At 48.7% G+C, this 18,783-nt stretch overlaps 1 protein-coding gene across 1 annotated transcript in view; it reads right to left on the bottom strand.

The window, feature by feature from the left end:
* Positions 1-13,541: 13,541 nt before the first annotated feature.
* The window catches only part of Stk35 (serine/threonine kinase 35), a 41,354-nt gene continuing 36,112 nt past the window's right edge, over positions 13,542-18,783 (bottom strand). The window contains 1 exon segment of the mRNA XM_048811206.1: positions 13,542-18,010. The gene's annotated coding sequence lies outside the window, so the exon portion shown is untranslated.

Genomic DNA, 18,783 nt, shown 5'->3' with positions numbered 1-18,783 from the left:
CAAGGCAGGAGTGAGGGGCCGCAAAATGACACTGAAGCTGCGGGGTCAGGACAGAGAGGAGAAGGACTGTAGGTGAGCAGGAAGGCAGCGGATGAAGGGCCTGGTTGTCTCCATGGTTAGGTCTTTCCATTTTGCTCTCAGTGGGAGGGACACCAGGCAATCAGCACACAGACAGGAGGACAAGCGTGGCCCTGTCCAGGTGCACAGTGTGGTGGCTACATCTCTCACCCAAAGACACAGCTGGGGACTCCTGCACCTCCTAGGACATCTGCAGCCTGCCCACTGAGTTACTGGCCCTGTGTGTCCCTTACCCCAGCAACTGGACCATATCTCCCTCTGAGCTTCACTCCAGGTGGCGGAGGAGGCAGGAGGAGCGTGGCAGAGGGCTACCCTGCCGTCAGCAGGGGTCCAGGCCAGGAGGCCAGGTAGCCAGGCCGGCTGTGAGGAAGATGCTTACAGGTTGGGGAAGGCCCAGTACTGCCTGGTGGCTATAGGCAGGAGCCTAAGCAGACTCTGGGAGCTGGAAAGACCCCTCTGGGACAGCCACCTCTTCTTGTCCCCCTCCAGCTTTTCATTTGAATATTTTCATACTGACAGAGAAGTTAAAAGAAAACATACAGGGCTGGGGATGTGGTTTAGGGGTACAGCATTTGGCTGGCATGTATGAGGCCATGGGCTCTATCCAAAGCATTGCAAAAAAAAAAAAAAAGAAGAAGAAAAAAAGGATTGCCCAGGTGTGGTGGCGCACACCTGTAATTCCACCAACTCCGGAGGCAGAGACAGGAGGATCGAAAATTCGGGGCCAGCCTCAGTAACTTAGGGAGGCCCTGTTTCAAAATAAAATAAATACAAAAACTGAGCTGTGGATGTAGCTCAGCAGTAAAGCACCACTGGGTTAAATCCTGCCCCCCACCAAAAAAAAGAATCATACAATGAAGCCGGGTGCGGGGGTGCACACCTGTAATCCCAGTGGCTCGGAGGCTGAGACAGGAGGATCATAAGTTCTAAGTCAGCCTCAGCAACTTAGCAAGGCAGTAAGCAACTCAGTGAGACCCTGTCTCTAAATAAAATAAAAAATAGGGCCGGGGAGGTGGCTCAGTGGTTGAGTGTCCCTGAGTTCAATTTCCAGCACCAAAAAGAATCATACAATGAATACACATATACTTCCGCCTGGGCTCCCTAATTGTTAGCATTCTGTCACATTGATTTCCCTTCTGTCTCTCTCACTCCACCCCAAAATACAGCATGTGTCCATCCAAACAAGGGGCATTCTCCTATCCAACCAAAACATCAAAGACCAAATCAAAACCCTGAAGGCTGCCACCCGACCACCGTGTAGCCCGGTTCCAGTGCTTTGCAGCTGTTTCCATCAAGGGTCAGACTCTGCATCTGGTTGTCAATGTTCCTTCTGCACTGCATCCAGAATGACTTGGTGACACTGCATCTTTTCCCTGCCTTTTTTTTTTTTTTTTCCTCCTGACACTGACATTTTTTTAAAAAAAGACAGCCCTGTTGTCGTGTAGAATGTCTCTCAATCTGGGCGTAACTAATTGCTTCCTTGTGACTAGGTTCTGGCTAAATATTTTGGGCAGTAAACCCAAAGAGGTGAGGCTGCATGTTCCCCACTGCATTATGTAAGGTGGCCATGTGCCAAGTCACCCTGTCATCCGTGACACTGAATGGGATGATTTGAGTAAAAGTGCTTCCGTTGTAAAGTTGATTCTTTTTGAAAATAATGATTTCCCTCTGTGATGGATTATGATAGTTGAGATGTGAATTTCCACTCCGTGATTTCAACAGCTGTCGATAGCTTGCTTGAATCAATTACTGGAGGCTGCAAAATAGAGGTTTTCCTAATTCTATTATTCTTTCTATATACTTCGGTAAAGTTTTTCCTTCTCTTTCTCCTCCTCACTTTTTTGCAGTATTACCACATACTATGGCTTTTAAAAGTTATTATTATTTCATGTGTTAAAAATATTTTAAAATCACTGTTTTTTTAGTTTTTATTTCTTTTTTTTTCTTTTTTTGGTACTGATGATTGAACCCAGGGCTGCTTTACCATTGAGCTACACCCTGATCCCTTTTTATTTTTTATTTTGAGATAGGGTTTTGCTAAGTTGCTTAGGGCCTCATTAAGTTGCTGAGGCTGGCCTTGATCTTGCAATCCTCCTGCCTCAGTCTTCCGAGTCTCTGGCATTATAGATGCCTGGCTCACTATTATTTTTTTGATGTTCAAATCATTCCAAGTGTGGCCTGGGGAAGTCCTTTCAAGTTGACTTATGTTCCTTCTTTCTTTCTGTCTTTTTTTAACATTGTATTAAGGCATAGTGGATATATAACAAATTGCACGTATTTGAAGTGTGGAACTTAATACATTTGACATGGGAGATAAATTTTGACCCAGGAAGCCATCACTATATTCAAGAGCATATCCACCTCCCCCCAAAGTCTCCTTGTTCATCCTTGAAATGCTCCCTCCAGCCATCCATGGCCCTCAAGCAACCAGTGGCCTGCTTTTTGTTACTGTAGATTACTTTACTTTTTCTAGAGTTTTATAGAAATAGAATCATACAAGTTAATAATTTTTTTGTCCAATTTCCATGCACTCAGCATAATTAGGGATTATTCCATGTAATTGTGTGTGTCAATAGGTTTTTATTTTTTTTCCCTTATTTTGCTGAGTGAGTGGCATTCCATTGTGTGGATATACCACAATGTGTTTATCCATGTGTTGATTGATTTGCTGATGGACATTTGGGTTATCTCCAGTTTGGGGCTATTACAAATAAAGCTACTTTGAACATTTGTGCCAGTCTTTGTATGGCTACAGGTTCCCTTTTCTCTTGGATAAAGACCTAGAAATGGAATAGCTGGATTAATTTGTTGGGCTGGGGGCTGTACTGGGGATGACACCCAGGGGTGCTCTATCACTGAGCTACAGCCCTAGTCCTTCCTATTTTTTATTTTGACACAGGGTCTTGCTAAGTTGCTGAGGCTGGCCTCAAATTTGCAATCCTCCTGCCTCAGCCTCCTGAGTTGCTGGAATTATAGTCCTGTGCCACCATGCCTGTCTATCTGGACTAATTTTTTAAAAAAAATTAACAAGTTATTTCCAAAATGGTAATACTAGTTTTCATTCCTGTAAACAGAGTATAAGAATTCTAGTTCCTCCATATTGTTCCCAGTATTGCCATCGTCAGTCTTTTTTATTTTAGCCACCCTATTAGGTATGTACTAGTACTTTATTGAGCTTTTAATTTAATTTTTAAATTTAAAACATTTTAAATTTATTTTTTAACAGAAAATGATGCTGAGCATCTTTTTCACACTATTTGCCATGTGTTTATGTTCTCAGGTAACAAGTCTATTCAAATCTTTTGCCAATTTTGGAAGGCTTATTTTTTATCATTCAACTTTGAGCATTCTTTATATTCTGGATACCAATTCTTTATTTACTATATGCTTTGTAAAGATATATTTTCCTGTCGGTGTTTTGTCTTCCCATTCTTGAAGTCTCTTGAGATGCAGAAGTTTCAAATTTTGATGTGGTTCTGCTTATCTACTTGATCTTTTATGAATGATGCTTTTAGTGTGGTAACAAAGAGACATTTGCTTAACCTCTGGCCCCAAAGATTTTCCGCCATATTTTCTTCTAGAAGAGAATCACAGCCTTTGGGACAGGAGTCCCCTGTGTTTCTCCTTTGCTAGCAAAGCAATAAACCTTCTTTTTCCTTTTTCTCAAAACAGTGTCCTCGTTATTGGATTGGCATCAGCAACAAGGACCGAGCTTTCGGCAACAAATCTGTCACCCCAATGGGGCCTGAGCGCAGCCCCCACTCCAGCTTTCTTGGGCAGGTCTGGCTCTCCAAGGAACCCCCACTTCCATGCTGAGGATACAAGGTGGCTGGTGAGTTTGTTGAGAGCCGACCACTGGAGAAATCAGGAGACCTGTGAGTGTGCCTCAGAGGAGCTGTTCCTGTGAGTAAAGGCAGGGACCCAGGGAGTGTCCCAGCAGCTGCCCAAGCTCTTTTTTCCCACCTTCTTTTTTTCCACTTCTTTTTTTCCCACCTTCTCTCCCTGAACTGCACAGGTTGCTCCATCAGTTGCTCTACTTTGAGAAAAAGGAAATCGAACTCAGGAAAGTCGTGACAACGGTGTCCTCTCGCATGATCCCTGCCCTACGTATGCCTTGCCCAGTCACCTGCCATCTGCTGCTGTGGCCCTCTGACTGCTCTGCTGCTGAATGCCCTTAACTGTCCACGCCCCACCTGACAGAGGACAAGGACTCTGGGTTACTTCCCCCAGCTTCTCCCCCTTTCAGCAGGAAGTAGCTTAGAGAATTCGTCGCCCACTTTCCACAGAAATGGAATGTAGAAATCGACAGTGGGGAGGTAACAGGGTTCACTTGATGCTTTGACTACATCCCTTGTGGCTTTTAAATTTACGTTTTTCTTTTCCTCAACCTTCTCCTCCCTGACCTTCTCCTCCCTGACCTTCTTTTCCCTGGTCTTCTCCTTCCTGGTCTCTCCTCCCTAATCTCGTTTTCTCTGAATCACTTCTTTAAAGGCCCCCTGTTCCTGCTGAAGAGCAGAATCACAGCCTTTGGGACAGGTATCCCTTATGTTTCTCCTTTGCTAGCAAAGTAATAAACCTTTTTCCTTTTTCTCAAAAATATTTTTTTCTTCTAGAAGTTTTATCATATGAGGTTTTACAGTGAGGCCTATACAGTCTATTTTGATTTAACTTTTGCATATAACGTGAGGGATAGATTGAAGTGTTAAATTTTTTTCATTTTTTATTGTCATCTGGTTGTTCCAGTACCATTCATTAAAAAGGCCACACTACCCCCACTGGATTGCTTTTGTAACCTTGTCAAAAATCAGTTGTCCAAGCCAGGCGTGGTGGTGCATGCCTATAATCTCAGTGGCTCGGGAGGCTGAGGCAGGAGGATCACGAGTTGAAAGCCAGCCTCAGCAACACCGAGGTGGGACCTAAGTAAAATACAAAATAGGGCTGGGGATGTGGCTCAGTGACCGAGTGCCCTGAGTTCAATCCCTGGTACCCAGAAAAAAAAAATCAGTCATCCAAACGTGTGTGAGTCTATTTTTGGATGCTTTATTCTGTTCTACTGATCTTTACATCTATCTTTATGCCAATACCATACTGTTCTGATTAATGTTGCTTCGTAATGCTTTTTGAAATAGGTACTGTGTTTCCTTACTTTCGTCTTTTCAGAGTGATTTTGGCCATTTTAAGTCCTTTTTATTTCCATGTGAACTTTAAAATCAGTTTGTCAATTTCTACAGAATGCCCCAGGAAATTTTGATTGGTATAGGATTGGAACCCTCCAGCAATTTGAGAGGAATTATCATCTGAACAATATTGAGTTTCTGACCCATGAACACAGGACAGTTGATTCTCATTATTTGCTGGAATTAAGTTCTACAGAGTCTCTGTGAACACTGAGTTAGCAAATACTGAACCATTGTTTTTAGGGGGAAACAGGGTCAGGTTTCTACAAGCTTCTGGTCATAACATTCTCATGAACTATTTAATATACATTCTTTGATTTACATGTGTCTCTGTTTGAAGGTCCCTTATGTAATACCTGTGTGGATTCATTCAGCCTGAATTCATGAACGTCAGCATCATAACTTATGCTTGAGCAAAGCTGATCTAAAACATGCATTTTCTCTCTAAGGCTCATTGCGACCTCCTTGCACATACAAGTAGCTTGGGGACCATTTTAAATCACCATCAAAAAAGCACAAATATGAAAAATGTGGCATTAAATAGACTGAAAAGGACATTTGTTTATAGCATGCGAGATAAAATAAGAAGTCAGGGAGTGGCCTCGTTGGCATTAGCTGGAAATGTATGTACCAGGCTACTACTCATTTTTTTTTTGCTGCCCTGCAGGTCAGGATATTCACTGTTACCACACAAGGAAATTGTAGTGGGTGGGCAGAGTCATGAATACGGAATCCATAAATAATGAGGATTGACTTACATTTCCCCTTTATTTAGGTTTTCTTCAATTTCTCTCAGCAGTGTTTTATAATCTTCACTGTGCACATCTTTTGTATCTTTTGCCAGATTTATCCATAAGTAGTTCATATATGTTGATAATATTATAAATGGTATTATTTTTTCTAATATTTCAATTCCTGATTTGTCATTGTGAGCATAGGGACATACAATTGATTGTCGTGCATTGATCTTGTATCCAGCAACCTTGCCAAACTTAATTCTTGTAGCTTTTTTGTAGATTTCATGGTATTTTCTACATAGAGGATCATGTCTTCTGCAAATAAAGGCAATTTTACTTCTTTGTAATCTCACACCTTTTATTTCTTTAATTTTATTTCTTGCCTGACTGCATTGGCTAGAAACCCTAGTCCAATATTGAAGGGCAAGAGTGGACATCCTGTTTTATTCCTGATGTTAAAGGACAGTATTCAGTTTTCATCATTACATACGATGTTGGAATGTTGGTTTTAATTTTTTCATAAGTGCCCAAGTAAGAACACACTTAGAAGAGGTTTGGACCTTTTTGGAAAAAGTGTAGTTTAGTCCATGGGTGTTAGAGAAGTTGGGTGATTTAGTTCAGCCAGAGCTGACCTGAGCCGACATGAAGAAGTGCTACCAGTGCATGGGATTCTCCAATCCATGGGCAGCTATGCGTGGGCCACACAGGAACTTTGTTTTCGAGAAGGTTGTATGTGAAGGCCCATGCCTATAATCCCAGTGGCTTGGAAGGCTGAGGCAGGAGGATCGCCAGTTCAAAGCCAGCCTCAGCAAAAGCAAGGTTCTAAGCAACTCAGTGAGAGCCTATCTCTAAATAAAATTCAAAATAGGGCTAGAGATGTGGCTCAGTGGTCAAATGCCCCTGAGTTCAATCCCTCGTATTCTCTTCCCCCCCCAAAAGAGGGTTGTATAAAGGATACTTCTGGGCTGAGCCTGCAAGGATGCAGACAGATCACGTTCTGGCCCGTGGCTAGGGTAAGAATCTACTGCAGACCCCTGGTTTCCCTCCTGCAATGTCCTATCAGTGTATGTCCTCCAGTGAGAACTTAAAATCATTCTCACTTACAGAAGAAATGCTTAAAGCCATTTGGTGACTCACCATGGAGTGCATATTGAAGAAGCACTTGGAACTAAGATTAAATAAATTAATAGTTGACCCAGATGGGCAGGGTTGCTATTCTAAATGCTTTCCAAAGCTGGCTGAAGAGGGTAGATAGGAAAGTCTCAAAGAAACAGTCCTAGGAGGCAAGTTTGGGGACCCAGAGAGCAGAGAACTGGCTTGGTCCCGGGGTGCAGGCGGCGGGTGTAGTTGGCAGGCACCCGTGGCTTTTGTTTCCAGATTACTGTTCATTTGATGACCCAGGAAAATACAGAACCTCTTTTCTATGCTAGCCTTGGGTGGCCTCCTCTCCCAACCCAATTTTCAGGCCTGGCTTCGCTGCCTGTCCACAGTCATGGGACAAAAATGTACAGACTGATCCCACCCACAGAGCTGGGACCAGGCCCCACGTCTCTGTACATTGGGTCCACCTTCCCTGAAATCAGAGATCTTGGATCTGTTCTCTACGCCCCCCACATGACTCTGCACCTGACTCTGTTGTCCTGTGGTTAGAGCTTGGCACACAGGACAGGCTCAAGAGACGTTCGTACAATTAGGGAACACGGGTCTGTGTATATTTCACCTTTCAACCCTGGTGCCCCGCACTGAGGTGCTCAGTGAATGCTCAGGTGAGGAAGGAAGAAAACAGTGTACATCTAGAAGCTCTCTGCGTCCATGGAAGGGGTCGAAGCTTCCCCCACTCCGGTGTTAGTTCTATTTACTTAGCCCTCAGGATGATCCTGTGGTGGTATTCTTATTATCTTCTCCATCTCAGAGATAAAGACAAGTCTAGAGAGGTTAGGTAAACTTCCCAAGAGCACACAGGAAATGGCGGAACTGGGACTGTAACCTAGACATTGTCCCGACTCTGATAAAGACACCCTGGATCCTATCTGGCTACAAGAAAGAGCTGATTTAGTTATATCTTTTTTTTTTTTTTTTTACTTCCTTATTTTTATCTTTATTTTTTGAAACTAGATCTGCAGAGCTATTATTAATAATGGTAATACTGAACCTTTATTAGAACAAGCCAGAGGCATACTCGATACGCCAGAGCAGCTGGTCACAATATCTCCCCTCAGCCTCAATAACAAAACCATTGTCCGCTTTGCTTCCCCGCCTCTTTGGCACCAGCTGTGGCCAAGTGACTAAGTTCTAGCCAAGAAATGTAAGTGGCAGTGGTGTGTGTGTGTGTGTGTGTGTGTGTGTCTGTCTGTCTGTCTATCTTCAGGGAAGTTTCCTTAAACAGAGAGGGAAAGTCTCCTTCATCCCTCTCTTTTTCATGTTACTTGGGATTAGGATGAAATGTCTGAAGCTCCAGCAGCCATCCTGGACCAGGAGGTGGCCTGGGTGATGAAAGCTACCTGCTGCTGTTTGTGCTCTCCAGTTTGTGCAACAATACTTAATCCTCACAGACATAGGTAAAGTTACTATCTTCATTTTATAAATGAGGAAACTGAGTCCTAAAGTAGTAGAGCCACTTGCTTTGAACCTGGGCAAACTCATGGTAGAGTCTGTGTACAGAATCGCTGATCTACAGGTGCCTCCTGGCATAAGGCTCCCTGCCGGTGTTGGGCTCTGGGTAAACACTAGCTGGAGGGCGGCTGGGCCCAGTCAACATGGGAACCAGGAATGCCCGGGTTTGGGCAATGCCCTTGGTCTGCTGGCTGGGGCGACTGTTCAGTGTTCTTACCACATTCAAGTTGCCTGGGCCTCATCTCCTGTTATTAAATTCCTCATCTTCTGGTCTGCCCTCAGGGAACCAGTTGACCAAGCTGAGGTAATTTTTGAAGGCTTTTGCAAGAAGGAAGTGACTTTAGCCCCTGTGAAACAGGATGGGGCAGCCAACACGCCTTCAGAGGGAATCAGGGTTGTAAAGCTGCAAAGCTGGCCCAGCAAGTGGGCTCTGAAGCGTTTCTCTGCAATGTCAATCAGGCAGCGCTAGCAGGTGCTCCATGTGGAAGCGTCAGTGATCTGAGAAAGCTTGACCAGCAGCTCTTACTACAGCACTGCTCAGGGTCTAGAGCATGCACAGGGACTTCAGGAGGGAAATGAAACACACAGCATTCCCCTTTGACTATTTGAGGAACATGTTATAAAATGTTTTTCTTCTTTAAAAATACTATCAATAGATGCCATTTATGGATAATTAACTGCTGGTCAGGTACTTTGTTTTGTATTCTCTATGCACTATCTCATTAATTCTCAGAAAAATCTCTGAGGCAGGTGCTGGTATCATGGCCATCATGTAAGTGAGGAAACTGAGGCTCAGAGAGCGACAGGCCCAAAGTCATAAGACTAAGAGGTCAAAAGTGGCAAACCAAACCCTCTGTTTGATTCCAGAAGCCCATTAGACCAGGGAGGAGGGAAGCTGCTGCCTCTTGCACAGCTGTCAGGAGGGATGGGTCTGGATCCCGCATCCTGACTCCTCTTCCAGTTGCTTCTCCCACGTTGTTGTTTCTGGATTCATGACTGTGTGGGATGGTTGGTGACATCCACTTCCCCACATGTAGCTCCCTCACAGGCCAAGGAACCATCTAGAGATGAGCAGAACCTTAGGGCCTGGATCTTGCCATCGCCATCACGCACATGGCCTCACCTTCACCCCTCTGGACCTGAGCTGGACCCCTATGCCACGCACCATGCTATCTGCCACGGGCTCCCTAGGGGCAAGCCTAGACCACTGGAGGCGCGTGGTTTTACATAGGTCATGTGGTTTTGAATAATTGAAAAAGAACACGACTTTGTAACACTCTGGTGAAAAGTATGTGAGATCCACATTTCAGTACCCATGACTACAGCTCTACTGGTACACAGCCACACTCAGCTGCTGACATAGTCCCTACTTGTACATCATGATGGCAGAGCTGGCGAACTGCAGTCGGCCCCGGGATCTGCAAAGCCTGACATGTTGACTTTTTTGCCCTGGCTGATCCTTGATCCAGATGAAAGAAATCAAGCCCCCGACATATTATTGCTCACACTTGGCAAGTTCCTTCTCAAGTAGCTGGTTTCGTTCCTACTTCTCAGGGATTGGCAGGAATGAAGTAGCCTATGACTAAGTCTCAGGAATGGAGAGAAGTTGCAGGCCCACCAGTGGCTGGGCCAGGGTTCAGGAGCTCCAGGTTCCTACCCGGGCGCTGTCCCCTACCCTGCAGGCCCCCCAAAACCCGTTCCACTGCAGTGAAATAGCATGCTCTGATAGAACGTGTTCTTGTCCATCTACTTAACAAATGTGCCACAATGTCTCCTGTGTGCCATGTCAGGCTCTGCTTAAAGAACTATCTAGAGATTTTATTTATATGTGTATACATCTGCATATGCATTATACATATGTACATATATAAAAACTTTCCTGCTAGTGATTAAGTGCTATAAAGAAAAATAGAGCATGCTAAAGAAGTAGAGATGGTAGGGCGTATTCCTTTAAGGGGGTAATGAGCAAGGAAGCAATGAAGGACCAATGCAGGGAGCAGCCAATGCGAGGGCCCCAGGCTGGAAAAGTCCCCTGTGCTGAGAGACAGCAAGAAGGCCAGGTTGGCTGGGGGCAGAGCCTGAGGGGAGCGGGGGCAAGTGGGTCTGGTGAGTAAGCAGGGTGGGGAAGGACCACAGGCCAGGCGAGGGGCTGGGAGGTGCCTTGGGGGCAATGGAAGTCCCTAGTGTTCTGGAGCCTTGGCACCAACGTTTTACTGATTTCAAAGGACATCTGTGTGGACACTGAATTGAGGGGGTCTCGGTGCCATGGGACCTCGGTTGGATCCTTGAGCTGGGGTGTCATGAGGTAAAGACCTTCTGGGAGACTCAGAAGCTGCCCTCAAGACGCTGGAAAGGCAGGAAAGGCTGAGGGAATGTGCCCACTGGGCCTTAGAACACTGGGCTGTGACAGCTGGGTGCTACAGCAGGCCCTGGAGGAGCAGGGCTCAGGGCCGCAGCAGGGTGGCCTGAGTGTGGCCCCTCAGACCTTGCTTCCTCCAGGAAGTCTCCCCTCTGCCTCCGGGGTTGCCCAGGCCCTTGGAGCCTCCCTCTCCCTCAGACCAGGCCTGTCACGATGATGCCTCTTTCTTCCGAGTCCCTCCTCTAGACTAGGAGCTCCTTGCTGGCAGCCAGCAGGTGGCTGGGGGCGGGTATTTCTCGAACCACTAATCCAGGGTCTGAAGCCAGGATCCCTGGGAGTGGGGCGGGGGTGATTAGTGAGGACACAGAGGTCAAACTCCTTCCACTGACATGAAAACTGGCCTAGTTTGATATTCTAGATCCTTCCTTCCAGGGTCACAGTGACACCTCTCAGCCTTGTAGATCATGGCCCTCGGCAGATCCTCCTACGGTTATGTTAGGTTCCATGTCACCCCTGCCCAAACAACACACTCTGAGCTCCTCCCCACCTCTTCACTTCTGAACTCTGCCCTAATCCACGGGGCTTGGGACACTGAAGGGGTGCCCACCATGCATCTTCCACGAACACCCTCAATCCTGCCAACCATCATTCAAAGTGGATACTCACTGCTTTGTGGAAGAGAAAACGAAGCCAGAAAGATGGCGGGCCTCAGACAGCAGAGCCAGTCTGCGTTACTTTATCTCCACTAAGCAGGGGGCCAGGCTGAACCATTAAATGACTGACTCAAGTTAAAGCATGTCTCTTATTCACCATGAATAGGACAGAGGATAGATGGACATCTACGACCTACGACCATTTACATCTGGTAGATCACCTATCATAAGAAAGATGGGATGCACCAATAAAAAATGTGGAAGAGGGTACAGCAAAAAATACACTACTGGTGGAATTTATAAGTGTGCAGCCTTTTAGAAAAAGTTTGGTCAAAAATATATTCTTTAGCCAGAGTGGAAACAATCCAAACACCCATTAACTGATGAATTGATAAACTGTGGTATATCCACACCATGGAATACCATTAATGAAATATTGATAATCAGGATGCATGTTGTGTAATCCCATTTATATGCAATGCCCAGGCAAATCCAAAGACAAAGACAAAGTAGATCCATGCAAGCTTGCCAGGGGCTGCCCGTGTGACACCTGGGAAGTGAGTGCTCATGGGTACTGGGTTCTTTTTGAGGAGATAAAGAATGTTCTGGAATTAGTGGTGATGGTGACACAACTCCCTCAGTATACTAAATCCCACAGAACTGTACACTTTTGAGAGGGTGAATTAGCTCAATAAACCTATCAATAAAAACCCAAAACGTGTGGGTTGTCCTCTTCAACACCCAGGTTACTGTCCATGATATGGACAGAGAATCCTTTTCAGGAAGCTTCATCCCCAGCAGCCACTGGAGCCCAAACCCTGGTCCTGGAGTGTGGTCCGTGGACTTCCAGGTCAGGTAGCAAACCTGTCCCATCTTTCCCTTCAGCTCACATCCCATAGTTCTGACTCGGCCTCTGGCGGTTTTATTTTTCCACGGTCTACAGGTCTTCAGAAAGGCCCTGAATGGTGGGCTCCACATTAACCATCAACCCTTACGACAGGTAAGCTTCACCAAGGCTGCATGATGCCAGAATGTCAGGCCTAGCATTCTCCAGGTCTCAGGAGTCCCCAACCTTGCTTCTTTGGGAAACTAGAAACTAGGTGCATGTGCTGAGGGCCTGCCTGCTGCACCCAGCGTTTGGTTAGTCTTCTACTGCTCCAAAGGTAGCCACCACCGCCTCCTCGATACCCGAGCAAATAGGTTCAGCAGGGCTGTTACCAGTCCCAACTGGAAGTGGCACAAATCCCTGTTCTTCCCCGTCCCCCCCACTCATCCAGTGGCCTGATTTCTCTGGGCTTTCTCATCAGCAGAGGGGGCACACATCCCACCGCCCAGGCAGCAGGGGGGAGGGATCAGAAGGTTTTGAGCCAATTCCAGACTCCATTCCTCATGGAATGTGGCTTTTGTTGGACCAGGCTAAAGGAGATGGGCCATGTGCTCCTTCCCCCATCCCTAACCCAACCACTGTGGCCTGGTTTGCTCACCCTGTCAGTATGGCCCTCGATAGAGCCCACGATTTTCTAGAACACTATCCCCAGCCCAGCAGTGGTGACCTTTTTTCTACTTTAAAATTCTTCAGGGCTAGGACTTGCACAGACCTGCAGGGCTGGGGCCCAGAGGGCTGTAGAGCCTTCTGGAGGCCACTGAGGTTCTCTTAGGTCTAGGTCCCCATTCAGGGCCCCTCCCCCAAGGAGAGGAGGCAGGACTTCAGACAGGCTCCTGCCCTCCTAGGTGTGTTTTCCAGGTGTGGAACGGGAAGAGCCATGGAGGGCCACTGGCAGTTTTGTCAAGCATGGGAATAGAGTGGTGAGCATCCTTTCCTTATGCCACCATCAAACAGGACAGTGGTGCTGTGATATGCTGGCTTCACCACCCTCCCAAACAGGTGACAACGAAACCATGAAATGCTCATTTTCAAATCACATATGGCTTCTTTGACCCCATCAAATAACTTTATTCACACAAACGTCCCTTAATTTACAAAGCCTCAGTCATTCATACACATTAGGGGGATCCACAGTGTTCAAGGAACTTAAATATAATGTATCATACCAACCCAAGTAAACCAAGTACAAAAAATATTCATATAAAGTTGTTCACACGTAGGTCCTAGATTACCAGCTTCTGTGCAAAAAAAGAAAATAAAGAAAAATAGATTTATTAACTAGTATTTAAAACTAACTTTGTGCCTGGCTTTAAGCCTCCCTCACGCCCAACACTGTCCCAAATTTGAAAAACTTATTGTACATCCTGCCTGCCCTGCTGATGGGAAGAAGCCCCTGGGGTACAAGACTTCTTTAAAGCTAGGGCACAAGACGACTTAAAGCATCCCCAAATAAGCTCCCTTCCTCCCATGGTCTCTCCTAGAAAGTGTCTAGGGTGGGGGGGCTCCCTTTGATAGCCTCTGCAATCCTAGGGTTCCCTGGGCAGCCAATGGCAGTGGATTTCTCTTGGTGACGGTGGTGGATGCTAACAGTGGCCAGTACTACCGTGCACTGGGACTGGTCTCCCTTCAAGAGCATGTCTAGGACAGGAGCCCCCTGCCCTCAGAGCCAGGGGCAGGGCAGGACCACACTGCTCCAGCTCAGTGTGGGAGGGAGGAAGAGGCAGTATCCCGGGCTTCGGCCTCCAAACCCCGTCGGTCTGGAAAGCTGATAAAGAAGCTTGGCTGTTCTGAGGCTGCCTGCCAGCAGCTGTCTTGTGTGCCAGACAGGCCTGAGGGAGAACTAATCAAGGGGAGGGAGACCCATCCAGAGTAGAACCGCCAGTGCCTCCAGATGTGTGTGGTGGTGGTGGTGGGCGAGCACAAGGGCAGGGTGAATGGTGGGAGGCACACTTGGTGGGCAGGGCTGGAAGGGGCCTTATGGCAAGGCAAGGGCAGAGTTAGGGTCCCCTCCTTTGGGGATGGCAGCCTGACTCCTGCTCTTCCAAGCGTCCAAAGATACCCCAAGGCTAAAGTCCAGACACCGTCCTTTTGTCTTCTAAAGAGGTAAACAGCCAACAGCATCTAGATTCCCACAATGCCAGCTCTTTTCCTTTTCTTAGAAAAAGATTCAAGCAAAAATAATCATCTTATTGCTCCAAACACTGGTTTTCTAGGGTAGGAGACAAGTGATATGTAAGGAGCCCAGGCTCTCGGAGGAAGGAGCAGGGAGGCGGGAATGTTTGGGGCGAGGCCATGGGGGAGCGGGAGTGGTCTTAGCACCACAGGTGGGGAGCAGGGGCAGTGAGGGGCCTTCCCCCCACCCAGGCATCTCTGCTTGCATCCGTTCTGGGGCCACCACTGGCAGTGCCACAAAGGAGGCCAGGCCTTTTCCAGAGTGTTAAATCTCCACCCACTGTGGGCACATTTCTCCTCCAGCTGTAAACAGGGTATTTCTTAGGTAAACATTTGATACACTCCCTCGGAAAGGCAGCCAGGCGGGCAGAGCCCATCAGGGTGGGAGGAAGGGGTTCCCATTACCTGTCCCAATGCCCCTGGGATGAGATGAGGCTAAGGCTGGCAACCTTAGTCCCGGTGTCCAGAAAGGGGTCAGGTGGAATCAGCCTGGAAGCAGCAGACTGCCGTGTCCTCCTGGCTAGAGGCAAGGGGCAGGACACCTGCTGGGGAGGTGGAGGCCGAAGGTGCACCTGTCTGCAGCAGTTTTCAGTCCTGGGCTAAAGCTGCTCGGGAGTGGCCTGGAGGTGGGTGGGGAGACCTGTGCCTGGCTGCAGCCCTGGGAAGGGGGCGTGGGAGTGCAGAGGGTCTCCTTCCCCCGGGGCTGTCTGTGGGTAGGAGGGAATGTGAGTGCAAGTGACAGATGGACAGACGGGGAGGGAAGCCATACTTTCACTGGGCTGGTGGGGGAGGCAAGAGATTAAGGCACTGTGATCTGTCCTGGCTGCCTCACACTAAGGGAAATCCGAGCTCAGACCCACGAGGGCCAGGGCCAAGATGTCTCCAACAAGCCACCCTTTCCACAGACCCAAGGAGAAGAGGATGACTGAGTGCTGCCTTAGGTGTGGAAACTCCTAGAACTGGGACAGGCCTAAAAAACCTGGAGGTGCTGAGATGAGGCCCCACAGAGGCCTGGGGAGGAGGAGGAAGAGGGGAGACAGAAGAGGGGGCCAATCCCTGAGGGGGTGGCAGGGAGTGGCCCTGAGAGACTGCATGGGCCCCGGGGCTGACCCAAGGCTGCCCACCACCTGGCCGTGTACCCGTGGTGGACAAAATGGAGCAGTAGGGGAAGGGAGGTGGGGCGGGAGGGACAGGCACTTGGGGATAAAGAGCTGGCCCTAGTTGGAGCTGAGGAGGGAGGTCCTACCACCAAGCTGGCGCTGGCTGGGAGTCCCGGAGGAAAGGTGAGGAAGCAGATCCCCCTGCCGAGCTGCCTCCCTGAGGCCTACAGGGGAAGACTATGACACCAAGAGGACACGCTATGGCCCTAAGAACACAGAGCTGAGACTGGGAGAAGCAGGAGAGAATGGCGGGCAAAAAGTAGGCATCCCAGGCTCAAGCCCGCATGGGGGGGTTTCAGAATGACCACAGCCAGGGTGCCAGGTTGGAGACTTGCTTTTCCCATTTGCTCATGTAGGCAGAGCTGACCCCCAGGGAAGACTGGCTAGGGGGGGCGGGCAGAGAAGGGACATGCACTCAATTAAGGAACCCTGATGCCCCGACCCTCTAGCTGCAGTGCAGAGTGTGCCCAGGAGGCTGCCTGAGAAGTCAGGAGAGGAGACAGGTGACCACCATGGGCCCTGCGCCTGTGGGATCCTGCTGGCAGCAGCCAACCACCGGCCAAGGGGAGGAAGAACTCTGGTGCTGAGGGGCTCCATGCTGTGCTGGTCTCCCACACCCCCAGGGCCAGAGGACTGCTGCTTTGGGGGAAGTCCTCCTTGGTCTCACATCAACTACAACGCCCTCCAGGTGCCTCCCCATCACTCCTCTGCTGGTTTAGGTACAAAAACAAAACACCCGACAAATAGGAATGACTCCTTCCTCTTTCCAGAGGCCCAATCCCATCTGGCTGCTATGGATGTGAGGGCCAGACAGAGGGCCGCCCAGGGAGAAGGGCCAGGTTGGAGAAGCAGCCCAAGAGGGAGGCTGCAAGAGCACTGCCAGGAGCAGAAGGCCACCCAGACAGTGATGGCAGCGTCGAGGGGTCACAGCCAGGGGTGCTTTAGGGTAATAAGCCCCCACACCGGCACCTGGCAGGCACGGGTTCTCCCCTGTCCTGCCAGACACCTTCCTGCCCAGGGCAGCTCCATTCTCTTCCCATCGGACGCACTTGTGTTGAGGGTGGGCACTAGCAAAGTCCCTGGGGGAGAGGGAGATGGTTCTTGACATGTGTCCTGGTGTGACACCGTGGACCCCGGCACACGGGGCATACCCTTCACCGCACGAAGGTGGTGGCCAGTTCAGGGTGCCCTGTTATCATGGCAATGGTCACGACTGGCTGGTGGCCTCCGGCAGTCTCTGTGATGGCCTAGAAACTTGCAGCACACCTGGGAAGACGACGATCAGGAGGCAGCAGGGAGGGGTGACCTCAGCAGTGACAGGTGCCCACGGAAGACCCAGTGTGTCCTGGGCAGAGGTTTGGCACAACAGTTTCCTAACAGAGAGGTGGGCTTGTGGGGCTGGGGTCAGGTGGCCAGTCATCTGCAGCAAATGGGGATGGTCACATGCTACCTCCTCCCTGGGGACTCCCAGTTGTAAAGGACACAAGAGGGAACAGATTTCCAGCACTGAGAATCCTGGTGTGGCCTGGGGCTCCCAAGAGCTTAAAGAGAACCAAACCCAGAGTTTAGGCCTCCTTTCTGGAGTCCTCCTGGCCACGCCCTAGTCGCCCTTTTCCAGGTGGTTCTTCGCCTCTGTCCCATTGAGGGCCAAGGGCCAGGACCAGCCCACCAAGGAATCTGGCAGTTTCTGCATCTGGTAGGGAGGTGGCCCACGGCCTCCTTGAGTCTTCACGTCCCATTCCAGGAGAAACCCAAAATGCTCTCCGGGGAGAAGGGTCTTCTCCAAGAAGTGAGATGCTGTATGAGCAGAACTGGGAGATGTGTAAGAGAGAGACAGAGGTAAAATGAAGGACAAAACCAAAATCGTTCCCTAAACCCTTACAAAAACGAACAGCGAAATTTATACATATGCCTTGTCCACACTGAATTTCTTTAAAGAAATGGTGCCTGTCCACAGCATAGCTCTCTGCTCTTCCAAAGTCTTGATGGTTTAAATTAAAAAAGGGGGGAGGGGGGAAATAAAAACTAAAAGGAGGGGGAAACCCAAACAAAAGCTTCACATTGCCGGAGATCCAGCTGTCGCTGTCGGGAGATCGCCAACCAGCCAAGCCATCACCTGTACCCTCTGCCGTCCTGTCGGAGACACGATGAGACTATGGGTCCCAAAGGATCGACCTGGAAGACAGAAGGCAGGGAGTGGGCATGGGATCACCAGGCTCAGCACCAGCATCCAACCCGACCGACTACACTAAGCTTAATGATGTGATGAGGCCCGATTTCTACATACTTTCTATGGAGTAACTCCAGTGTCGCTAAAACCACCCTGCCGTGGACACACATTCTTATTTTTCAGGAAAGAAAACTGAGGAGCCCCCGTTTTTTAGGTTAGAAAAAAAACTGACTGATCCTGGAAGCAGGGACCCAGGCATGCTGGGGCAGCTACAGATCTGATCATGGGTCCCAAGGCCTTGTTCCCACCCTAGCTTCCTTGTGCTGTTAGGAGACACCCCACAGGCCTCACCAGCCCTGGTTCTGCTCAGCCCTTCCTCCCCTCCAGGGCTAACTGTGGGCGTGGGCATCACAGCACCCCCTCAAGCTTGAGCTACCTTATTTTAGAGGTAAAACTTGTAAAACTTATTTTAGAGGTAAAACTGTTAGTATTGGTGTTATCTGGAAACCACCTTGGCCAGGCCTCAGGAGTAAGACAAGAAGCCTACCCTTCAGGGACTTAAATCTAGAGGAACCTAGAACAGAAAAGGCCTACAAAGAGATGAGTTTTGGGCCTGCCCCAGACCAAGCCACGTGATCAAGTATGGCCTTGTCCTAGACAGTGTGGGCCCCAGGGCAGCAACGCCGTCCCTGCACCCATAGTCATCCAGGTTCTTCCAAGTGCCTTCTTTCCTGCGTGCTTGTGATCCCCCAAAGGCTCTGTGGACTGAGGCCTGCCC

This window comes from Marmota marmota, unplaced genomic scaffold (assembly GCF_001458135.2).
Source record: "Marmota marmota marmota unplaced genomic scaffold, marMar, whole genome shotgun sequence".
Classification (NCBI taxonomy): domain Eukaryota; kingdom Metazoa; phylum Chordata; class Mammalia; order Rodentia; family Sciuridae; genus Marmota; species Marmota marmota.
Note: the sequence above shows the minus strand (reverse complement) of the source record. Positions and strands in the feature narration are given on the sequence as shown.